We start from the raw sequence: 12,551 nt of genomic DNA, 5'->3' as shown, positions 1-12,551 counted from the left end.
AGATTCGGTGTCATTGCATTGCACTGTGTGTGTAAAGCACTCATATTTTAAGACCAGAAGTAGAAATACCACACCTTAAGAAATAGTCATACCTCGGTGTACGAGTTAAATTTGTTCAGGAAATTAGCTCGCAAACCGAAAAAACAAGTAAACCAAAACAAATTTCCCCATTTAAATTAATGTGAATCCCATTAATGCATCCCATATCCCAAAAAATATTAACAAAAATCGTTATACATGTTATTTTATTCGGAATACAAGTAATTTTTACTAACAAATAGCAATGATTCAAACTACCGTCCCATAGCTTTGCTTTCTTATCTATCTAAATCTTTTGAATCGATCCTTAAACGGAAGATTCAAAAGCACCTTTCCATTTCTGACCTTCTATCTGATCGCCAGTATGGGTTCCGCAAGGGACGTTCTACTGGCGATCTCCTTGCCTTCCTAACTGACTCTTGGTCATCCTCTCAGCCGTTTCGGTGAAACCTTTGCTATTGCGCTGGACATATTAAAAGCTTTTGATAGGGTCTGGCACAAATCTTTGCTCTCCAAACTACCCTCTTACGGTTTCTATCCTTCTCTCTGTACCTTTATCTCCAGTTTCCTTTCTGAATGTTCTATTTCTGCTGTGGTAGACAGTCACTGTTCTTCCCCTAAACCTATTAACAGTGGTGTTCCACAGGGTTCCGTCCTATCTCCCACTCTCTGTCGTTCATTGATGATCTTTCCAAAACGAACTGTCCTATCCATTCTTACGCCGATGACTCCACTCTGCATTACTCAACTTGTTTTAATAGAAGACCCACCCTTCAGGAACTTAACGATTCAAGGCTGGAGGCAACAGAACGCTTAGCCTCAGACCTTACTATTATTTCAGATTGGGGCAAAAGGAACCTTGTGTCCTTAAATGCCTCTAAAACACAGTTTCTCCACCTATCCACTCGACAATCTTCCAAACAACTATCCCCTAATCTTCGACAACATTCGGCTATCACCTTCTTCAACACTAAACATTCTCGGTCTATCCTTAACTCAAAATCTCAACTGGAAACTTCATATCTCATCTCGTACTAAATCAGCTTCCTCGAGGCTGGGCGTTCTGTACCGTCTCCGCCAGTTCTTCTCCCCCGTACAGTTGCTATCCATTTACAGGGCCTTGTCCGCCCTCGTATGGAGTATGCATCTCATGTGTGGGGGGGCTCCACTCACACAACTCTCCTTGACAGAGTGGAGTCAAAGGCTCTGTGTCTCATCAGCTCTCCTCCTCATACTGACAGTCTTCTACCTCTCAAATTCCGCCACCATGTTGCCTCTCTTTCTATCTTCTATCAATATTTTCATGCTGACTGCTCTTCTGAACTAGCTAACTACATGCCTCCCCCTCCATGGCCCCTTTGCTACGACTTTCTACTCATGCTCATCCCTATACTGTCCAAACCCCTTATGCAAGAGTTAACCAGCATCTTCACTCTTTCATCCCTCACGCTGGTAAACTCTGGAACAATCTTCCTTCATTTGTATTTCCTCCTGCCTATGACTTGAATTATTTCAAGAGGAGGGTATCAGGACACCTCTCCTCCTGAAATTTACCTCTCTTTTTGGACACTCCTTTGACCTCTATTCAGGAGCAGTAAGTAGCGGGCTTTTTTTTAATATTTTTCTTTACGCCCTTGAACTGTCTCCTTAGCTGTAAAAAAAAATATATAAATTATATAAATAATATAGTAAATAATATAAATATAAATATTATATTAATAATATAGTGCTGAAAACACAAAGATTGCACACTAGAGCACAAACGTAAGCGTACACAAACTCATGGTTGCTACCTCTGTGAGTGTACAACGTGGACTGAAGGCATTGTCACTGTTGGCGTTTTCCTCCAACCGTTGGAGCTAGGAGCAACCACGGTTGCCTGTATGCCAAACTGGGAGCGAGTTGTTGGTTTAGGTAAAAACTCCTGCCCTCCCATTTTTTAAGCCATGATCGTACCCACAACTGCTTCTTCCTTCCGTTTAACTCTAGCAACAAGTCCATAATTTGAGTAACAGCAGCACATACACAACAGCCTTTTCTTTTGTCAACAGTGCCATGTGGATACAGGGCGACTGGTTTGTTTACATTGTTGTTGTTTTTTGTTTGTTTTTACAGCAGAGGAGGCTGTTCAAGGGCTTAAAGAAAAAAATGAAAATAAAAAAAAACCGCTACCCTACTTACTGCCCCTAAAAAGATTAGAGAGGAGTGGCCGAAAGGGAAGTCAATTTCGGGAGGAGAGGTGTCCTGACACCCTCCTCTTAAAGGAGTTCAAGTCGTACGCAGGAGGAAATACAGATGAAGGAAGATTGTTCCAGAGTTTACCAGCGTGAGGGATGAAAGAGTGAAGATGCTGGTTAACTCTTGCATAAAGGGTTTGGACAGTATAGGGATGAGCTTGAGTAGAAAGTCATGTGTGGCGAGGCTGTGGGAGGGGGGAGGCATGCAGTTAGCAAGTTCAGAAGAGCAGTCAATGTGAAAATATCGATAGAAGATAGAAAGAGGGGCAACATGGCAGCTGAATTTAAGAGGTAGAAAACTATCAGCAAGAAAAGGAGAGCTGATGAGACGAAGAGCCTTAGACTCCACTCTGTCCAGAGCTGTGTGAGTGGAGCCCCCCCGCACGTGAGATGCATACTCCATACGAGGGCGGACAAGGCCCATGTTTATGGATAGCAACTGTGCGGGGTCGAAGAACTGGTGGAGATGATACAGAACGCCCAACCTTGAGGAAGCTGATTTAGTGAGAGAGGAGATGTGAAGTTTCCAGTTAAGATTTTGAGTTATGGATCGAACGAGGATATTTAGTGTTGAAGATGGTGACAGCTGAGTGTTGTCGAAGAATCAGGGATAGATGTTTGAAAGATTGTGTCGAAATGATTGGTGGAGAAATTGAGTTTTTGAGGCATTGAAGGACACAAGGTTCCTTTTACCCCAATCGGAAATGATAGCAAGGTCTGAGGTTAAGCGTTCTGCAGCCTTCAGTCTGGAGTCATGTAATTCCTGTTGAGAGGGTCTTCTATTGAAAGAAGTTGAATAATGCAAGTGGAGTCATCAGCACATGAGTGGATAGGACAGCTTGTTATGGAAAGAAGATCATTGATGAATAAAAGGAAGAGAGTGGGTGATAGGACAGAGCCCTGTGGAACACCACTTTTGATAGGTTTGGGGGAAGAACAGTGACCGTCTACCACAGCAGAGATAGAACAGCCGGAAAGGAAACTGGAGATAAAGGAACAGAGAGAGGGATAGAATCCGAAAGAGGGCAGTTTAGAAAGAAAAGACTTGTGCCAGACTCTATTGAAAGTTTTCGATATGTCTAGCGCAACTGAGAAAGTTTCACAGAAACAACTAAGAGAGGATGACCAAGAATCAGTAAAGAGAGCCAGAAGATCGACAGTAGAACGCCCTTTGCGGAACCCATACTGGCGATCAGATAGAAGGTCAGAAGTGGATAGATGCTTATGAATCTTCCGATTAACGATAGATTCAAATGCATTAGAAAGACAGAAAAGTAAAGCTATAAGACGGTAGTGTAAGGATTGCAACGGTCACTCTTTTAAAGCACAGGCTGTATGTAGGCGTACTTCCAGCTGGAAGAAAAGGTAGATGTTGACATTCAGAGGCGAAAGAATTTGACCAGGCAGGGTCAATGGGCAACCGACCTTGGTTGTGTATGACGAACACCCAGAAAAGTTGGAGTTGCTGGTTGCACTTACCACCAACGTGGGTGGAGGAAAAAGGCCCAGTGTAACACTAGCTTGAGACCCCATTCCCATTGTTTTCTGCTTAGCACTCTCATCTTGCGGCGAACAAAGGGAACCCACACTCGGGTCTTCGACATGTACAAACAGGATGCTTGTACACCAAATCACCGCTCGTAAATCAAGGCACTCATAAACCGAGGTATTACTGTAATACCTATCGAACATAAAATTGAAATTTCCTTGAAATGAAGGCAAAATACAGCCATGAGCAAAATATTCTGGAGACAAAACATTTCACAAGGTAGATGCAGGTTTCCATACACTTTGCCATTTTCATCTTTGTATGATTTCCATCTTATAATTCTATATGGCAAAACCAATTTGGTATTTCTGATGGTAAAAAAAACTATTTGATGCAAGCTTGGAGACAGGCCCAACATTCTAGACCTCTTCCTTACCTATAATCCTTCTGCTTACTCTGTCAAACTGTTCTCTTCATTGGGCTCCTCTGATCGTAACCTTATTTCTGTATCCTGTCCTATCGCTCCTGTACATCCTCTGGACCCGCCAAAGAGGCGATGCTTCTGGCATTTTGCTTCAGCTCGGTGGGACGACCTGAGGATGTACTTTTCCGATTTCCTGTGGAATGATTACTGCTTCCAGGAGAGAGACCCCTCTGTGTGTGCTCAGCGCATCACAGAGGTGATTGCCTCTGGAATGGAGGCATACATTCCATGTACTTTCTCTACTCATGCTAAAAAGCCTTGGTTTAATCACGCTTTTTCTCATGCTATTAAAGATAGAGAGGCAGCTCACGAAAGGTTCCAGAGCCTTCGAACTCCGACTAACTTTGACCTTTACATTTCAGCCCGGAATCGTGCCAAATCTATTCTCCGACTTACCAAAACTTCTTTTAAAAACAGAAAATGTCAACACCTTGCTTCTTCTAATTCTTCCCATGACTTCTGGCATCTAGCCAAAAATATCTCCTCCAATTTCACTTCTTCCTCTTTCCCTCCTCTCCTTAACCCTGACGGCAGCACTGCCGTCTCATCTATCTCTAAGGCTGAACTCTTTGCTCAAACTTTCTGTAAGAACTCCACCTTGGATGATTCTGGGCATATTCCTCCTACTCATCCCCCCTCTGACTCCTTTATGCTTGTTATTAAGATTCTTCCAAATGATGTTTTCTATGCCCTCTCTGGCCTCAACTCTCAGAAGGCTTATGGACCTGATGGAGTGCCTCCAATTGTCCTTAAAAACTGTGCTTCTGTGCTGACACCCTGCCTGGTCAAACTTTTTCATCTCTGCCTATCAACATCTATCTTTCCTTCCTGCTGGAAGTATGCCTTTGTACAGCCTGTGCCTAAGAAGGGTGACCATTCCAATCCCTCAAACTACCGCCCTATAGCTTTACTTTCCTGTCTATCTAAAGCTTTTGAATCAATCCTTAACCGGAAGATTAAAAAGCAACTTTCCACTTCTAACCTTCTATCTGATCGCCAGTATGGATTCCACAAGGGGCGTTCTACTGGCGATCTTCTTGCTCTCTTAACTGACTCTTGGTCATCCTCTCTTAGCGTTTGGTGAAACTTTCTCTGTTACGCTAGACATATCGAAAGCCTTCGATAGAGTCTGGCACCAGTCTTCTTTCTAAACTGCCCTCTATCAGTTCTATCCCTCTCTCTGTTCCTTTATCTCAGTTTCCTTTCCAGCCGTTCTATCTCTACTGTGGTAGACTGTCACTGCTCTTCCCTAAACCTATCAACAGTGGCGTTCCACAGGGCTCTGTCCTATCACCCTCTCTTCCTGTTATTCATCACTGATCTTCTGTCCATAACAAAATGTCCTGGCCACTCAGATGCTGACGACTCCACACTGCATTATTCAACTTCTTTCAGTAGAAGACCAGCACGAAGGAAGTACCACGACTCCAGACTGGAGGCTGCAGAACAACCTCAGACCTTGCTATCATTTCCGATTGGGGCAGAAGGAACCTTGTGTCCTTCAATGCCTCAAAAACTCAATTTGAGTTTTTGAGGCATTGAAGGACACAAGGTTCCTTCTGCCCCTCCACCTATCAACTCGACACAATCTTCCAAACACCTATCTCCTATTCTTCGACAACACTCAGCTGTCACCTTCTTCAACACTAAACATCCTCGGTCTATCCTTAACTCAAAATCTCAACTGGAAACTTCATATCTCCTCTCTTGCTAAATCAGCTTCCTCGAGGTTGGGCGTTCTGTATCACCTCCGCCAGTTCTTCTCCCCCGCACAGTTGCTATCCATATACAGGGGCCTTGTCCGCCCTCGTATGGAGTATGCATCTCACATGTGGGGGGGCTCCATTCACACAGCTCTTCTGGACAGAGTGGAGTCTAAGGCTCTTCGTCTCATCAGCTCTCCTCCTCCTACTGATAGCCTTCTAACTCTTAAATTCCGCCGCGATGTTGCCTCTCTATCTTCTATCGATATTTCCACATTGACTGCTCTTTTGAATTTGCTAACTGCATGCCTCCCCCCCTCCTGCGGCCCCGCTGCACACGACTTTCTACTCATGCTCATCCTTGCACTGTCCAAACCCCTTATGCAAGAGTTAACCAGCATCTTCACTCCTTCATCCCTCACGCTGGTAAACTCTGGAACTATCTTCCTTCATCTGTATTTCCTCCTGCCTACGACTTGAACTCTTTCAAGAGGAGGGTATCAGGACACCTCTCCTCCCGAAATTGATCTTCCTTTCGGACACCTCTTTTATTTCTTTTATGGGAGCAGCATGTAGCGGGCCTTTTTTGTTATTATTGTTTCATTTTTTTGCGCCCTTGAGCTGCCTTTGTTGTAAAAGTAAAAAAAAAAAAAAAAAAAAAACTAACGAAATGTAATAGACCAAGAAAACATTTCAATGAAAATGTTTTAGAGGAATGATGATGTACAATTTTCATGCAGATAATTTTAGCATGTAAAAAAAGCCAGGAAAAAGCAAAAAAGTGAAATGAATTTTCTAATGCCAACCAAGCTTAAAAAAGACCTTATTTCTTGGATTTGGTGATAAAAAAGCCAATCTGCCAACTTTGCTTCCAATCACCTTGTTACATATAACTGTTGTATTTCTGCAGGAACAGAGACCACCATTTGTCTCTCATTGTTGTTTCCATAGAACCCACTGGAAGCAGACGTGATAGGAACCCATCACCTACTTGACAACCATGTAACGCTGCTGCTAGGAGGTAGCATCCAAGACTGTACCATTATGGACACTCACACCAACAAGACTGTAAATATGCCTATTCAAACAATGACCTGGAACAAGGATAAATACAGAAAGTTTGTTGAAAACAAAATAAAAAAATACCCAAGTAGTATTGCAAAATGAAAAGGATACATCAAAATGTAAATAAGAAATGGAAATTTCAATGCAACATGAGCTAGGAAAGTATCTCTGGGGTAACAAGCTTTTAGAAATATCAGTATCAGCAAGTAACATCCAGTATATCCAGTATCAGAAAAGACGAATTATCCTTATTAGATTTAGTGTTCACAAGGCAAAAGGATGATCTTCAAAACATGCAAGCAAGAGTAATCATGTATAGAATATAATATAATGTTATTGTATCTTATGGTATATATAATGAAGAGGAAGACTATAAGAATCTACTGAACTAAAAAGGAGAACTACAGAAACATTTTAAAATGTTAACTGAAAACAAGTACTAGCAAAAGGAAATGTAGACACAGTACTTAAAATTTTGTGAAATTTGCAAAGCAGAAATATTAAAAAGATTTTTGACAATCAAAGAGGTTAAAAGGATGGCTTGATTATAATATCAATGTGAAAGCAAAATTAAGGAAGTTCTAATGCAGATTAGATATAGCAGACGCAGCAATGAATTTATGTGCTTATGAGAGACAGAAACAAGCAAGAAACAAATACGTACATTAGGATCAGAAGGCCACGATACACAAATGAGCATTGAGAAGGACATCTTAGATGAATGCAAAGACCAATCAAAGCTTTTAGTTATATAATAAGAGAAAATAAAGTCATGTAGAAGTATGTAAAGTATGTAGAATGGACAAGGGTAAAAGCTATGTAAAGCTGTATGACCCTTGACTCATAACCTTTCTTTACTTATATAAATAAAAATAAAAACCTGCTGGGGCTGTAGGTCGAGTATGACGAATGAATACTTGAAAAAGTAACCTGAAACAAAATGACACACATTTGGCATATGCACAAACTCCTTTTGACTTAAGTTTTTATTGAAACTAATTAATAACAAGTTGGGTAAAAATATTTATAATCACTCTGGCTCAACTTAAGTATACAAACATATCCTTTTACTGGGTTGATAATGTATGTATGTATGTAAGTATGTGCAAGTGTGTGTGTGTGTGTGTGTGTGTGTGTGTGTGTGTGTGTGTGTGTGTGTGTGTGTGTGTGTGTTATGCACACACACATACATATATAACATGGCAGCATGTGAGGCTTCCTGTACAGTATGTTAAAATGCATTGGCAGTAAAGAAAACATTTAAGCTAAAAATAGCAGCAACATGTTTCATTATGTGCAGTTTAAGGTCAGTCTGGTCACCACTGTCACTAAGTACAGTAAGTATATACATTAGTGATGTCATTTCATTCAGCAGTGAGACTCTTCAGTATTACGTACCATAGCTGTATTCACGATCCTGCTGAGAATGAATTTGCCATCTTTGCTGGTTACCTCCTCAATAGGGCTAAATGAAGTGTAATGTGAATCACCTAGAAATGCTCCTTTTAATTCCCCCCCACATAATTACACATATGAATGTGACTGATGCCTGATTATTTATTTATACCCCTCATTGATAGGTATAAAGTAAGAAATGATGGACAACAAAATTTTACAAAATAGATAACCATGGTGAATACAGGCACCCACCCACCCACACTGAAATAGGGACTTTCCACAGTCCATGTAAGTAGGGGGCAGCACTGTGCCTTCCAGTCTCTTGGCATGGTCAGCTATGCAATATCTTCTTTTGTTACTTTAAAAGGGCTGTGAGGGAAGTACTATAATGTTTCATTCAAGTAATTCAAAAAAATTTGCATGAAAATATAGCAGAGAAGAATGCCTTCCTTACCTCGCTCTATTTCTTGCAAAAACAAGCCATTGTAGAGAAAACCTGCCAACTTCAGTTGCTTCTAACCACAATTTAATCAAGCTGGGGAGGTGGTGGCTGAGTGGTTAGTGTGACGACATAGGTTCACACCCCGCACATTGCCTCAAACTGGGATTTTTCAGTCACTGCCGAGTGGCCTAAGACGACCCACGTGCTGTCCAGAAGACAAGCTATCAACACGGACTCTAGATTCTCCAAAAGAGAGCATCACTAATGAGCTCCGGGGGTCAACATGAGCCATGCAAGAGGGCGCAACTATAAACACAACAGGCTGGGCCCAACCATCAGACCTTACTAAGAAAGCCTACTGGTGCCATTGGTGGAAACATAAAAAAAAAGTTAAAAAGTAATATCTGATTTACAGTGATCCTGCTAATGTATAAAGTAGGCACATTTTTTGTACTGTGTAAACTTCATTTTTGACAAATATATATTTGAATAAAATGTTGCATGTGGTACTCAACACCAGCTGTAAGGCAAGAGTAGCCATTGTTGTTATGTAATTTTTAATTTGCAGAAAGATAATTACATGTTACTGAAAGTTGCCTTCCTACAGAAGTCAGTACCTTGACTGAGGAAATAAATACCTGCTGGCTTGATAGCATACAGGTGCCCTCTGTCAGCATTCAAAATATAGTCACCATCATTGGCTGCTCTCACCAGAGGGATGGTGTAACAAGGTATTACATATATGCCAGAATTTATTCTGTATTTTTCTTCAAAAATGAAGCTGACGCATTCAAAACTTGTGCTTATTTGATACATCATCATAGACTGCATATAACTTTAAATGTGATTTAGCTCACTTTTGCATCAACTTATTGAAAAATAAAAGTGTGAAGCAGCTTGAGTTGCTAGATTTTTCTTACTATAGTTTCTTTTTCTAAGAAATATAGCAAGGTGAGCAATATATATATATATAGATATATATATATATATATATATATATATATATATATATATATATATATATATATATATATATATATATATATATATTATAAGAACAAATATTACTTTGCCTCACAGCCCTTTTAGAGAAGCAAATGAGAGTTGTTGTAATTCCAGTTCCTGCATGCTTAGAAACTCTCCCATTTTCAAGAAGATAAACTAAAGATCTAAAACACTTCAACTTGTATGTGTGCATGAAGATTTATGTAATAAACTATGATTTATTAAATTAATATCTTTACTGAAATTGGAAAAAAAGGCTTGCACTTTAACCCTCCTGTCAGGATAACTTCATTTTTCAGCAGCAGAACTGAAATTCTTGTCAGTTGAAGGCCATATACTGCATTAATATTTTTGGAGGCATACATCTGTACATCCTACTTTTAAACTGTTGCTGAATTGGAAGTTTGAGACACTCTTGGTGGAAAAAAACAATGGCTGTGCTAGGAAAATAAATGGCTTTTACTGATGCCATTTCCAAAGAAAAACTATTGAGATTCAACAGATTTTGTGATGTGCAACATGCTATATGGCAATTTTATGAGTGATACAACAATTGTTCTAGCATACCATTAAATATACCTGTGTGATAAATTAAAATTGATAAATAAATATGCAAGCTTTATCTATTGAAATATATAACCCTTTCCCTCTGACATCCCTAATCATCACATATGATATACATATCACATTTTCTTAATATGAAATAATGCTGTAAAAAAGTTAACATCTGAAATTCCTTTACTCTTTCTGAATTATACATGTTCAGTATTTTGCAGTACTCTAAGCTTCCCAAAACATTGATATTAGAAAACTACCATGACTACAACTTGCTGTCCAGATTCTTGTAGGATGCACAGTTTCTCCATGACTTTCTAGTTTTCTTCTCCCTGCTCAGTATTTAGAGATTATGTAAGTTATCTGTTTCTTTAGGTTCCAGACCTATAGGAAAGAATTTCACACTTTATTGGAAACAATCTTTTGTAAGTGTGTAGCACCATAAGTCAGTGGCATACCTTTTGAGAGGAATAAGAATGATTTTTTATCCACACTAATACTTCCCTGTTTTCTTGAGCTTCCTGACTGATACTGTTCTTGACATGGCAAGAAGTAAAATATGAAGATAATGAAAACTTTTACTCCTTGTCATCATCAGACATCCTTCCCAGCAATGGCACCTTGATATATGACAAAAAATACTAAACACAGAAAATTAAAACAGGGAAAAGATAAAACTGCCAAATTTAAGTTAAAAAAAAAGTTGATATAATGTATAATGCACATTCACACACCTCTCTGTCCAAATGAAGGTTTATGCTTTATCAATGTACTAAAAAGGCATACAGTTGATAAAATTTACTTACACAATATTTTCAGCATTCTTTGAGACAATAATTAAATAATCCTGAGTGAAATTTCCAAGTAAAATCTATATTTAGCAATAAGCACTAGCATCTCCAGAGTGAATCAATCAATCAACAGGAGCATAGGGTGAGGGTGAGCGTAGTCATGCCCACTATAAGACACCGATACCGGGGGTTCCTTGAGACATGTCTTCATGCAAGGCCTATTCCCTTCCTAAGTACCTACTGGCAGGATTCACAGACTTGCTCAATTCTTTGGCCGCCTCCACTCAGGATTTTCTCTTACAGAAATAACTCGGTGAGCAGGGATGACTTCTGGGTCGTGTGCCACATGCCTGTGTACCTGGAGTTGGCGTTCATGGACTTTGCAGGTAATAAGTCTCAATTCAGTCTTACAGAGTCATCTCCAGTTTAAGATGAAAGTTATTCCAGCGATATCTCATGATTCTGCTTAGATTCTCATTACCTAAAGGATTAATCCACCTTCCCATGTCACTATTTGGTGTTCATGTCTCACAGCCATAGAGTAAGATAGGAGCACAAGCAACTTGAGGATTCGGATCTTTGTCCTTCTGTACAGGTATCAACAGTGTGATATACTCAAGCTGGCTGAATCCATAACACTGTGGGCAGAGCATATCTACCGTAAAACTTCTTGACGAGACCTGCCATTTTTCTGCAGTATACTGCCAATGTATGTGAAACTTTCAAAATATCAATATCCTACCCACACATGTGAACAGATTGTTCTGTTTGATCTAGTAAGCTTCCAAACACTTGTACCTTGGTCATGGCCCAGGAGACTTGAAGTTCCAAGGGCCTTGCCTCCTCTTGCAGTACCTCGAGAGCTATCACCAGAACCTCTGGTGACTATGCAAGGATTACTGCATCATCTGCAAAAACAAAGTCAGTGACCTTGGTATTGCCAACAGATGCTCCACTATAATTTTGGTCCACAATTTTGCCTAATGCCCAGTCCAGACAAGTGGTTAAAAGTGATGAGGTATAGATACAGCCCAACCTCACTCCAGTGTTCATGGAAAAGAAGTTGTACATGTACTCCCCTCCTACTTCACAGCACTCTCATTCCCAGAGTACAGGCCACTCAACAGACTAACAGTTCTTGCAGAAATCCTGTGGAGTTTCAGGAGATCCCAGAGTGTCTCACAATGTACTGAAAGCATTCCCAGTCGAAACTCACAATGGTGCTGCACCACTACTTGAAGCGCTAGGATACGGTCAGTTGCTGACTTACAAGGAGTAAACCTGGACTGTTCAGATCTTGTTGATTTGCTGACATTTGCCCTCATTGTTATTGTTGTTGTTGA

The sequence above is a fragment of the Eriocheir sinensis genome, chromosome 33 (assembly GCF_024679095.1).
Source record: "Eriocheir sinensis breed Jianghai 21 chromosome 33, ASM2467909v1, whole genome shotgun sequence".
NCBI classification, from domain to species: Eukaryota; Metazoa; Arthropoda; class Malacostraca; order Decapoda; family Varunidae; genus Eriocheir; species Eriocheir sinensis.
The sequence above is the reverse complement of the archived record's forward strand: the minus strand, read 5'-3'. Positions refer to the sequence as shown.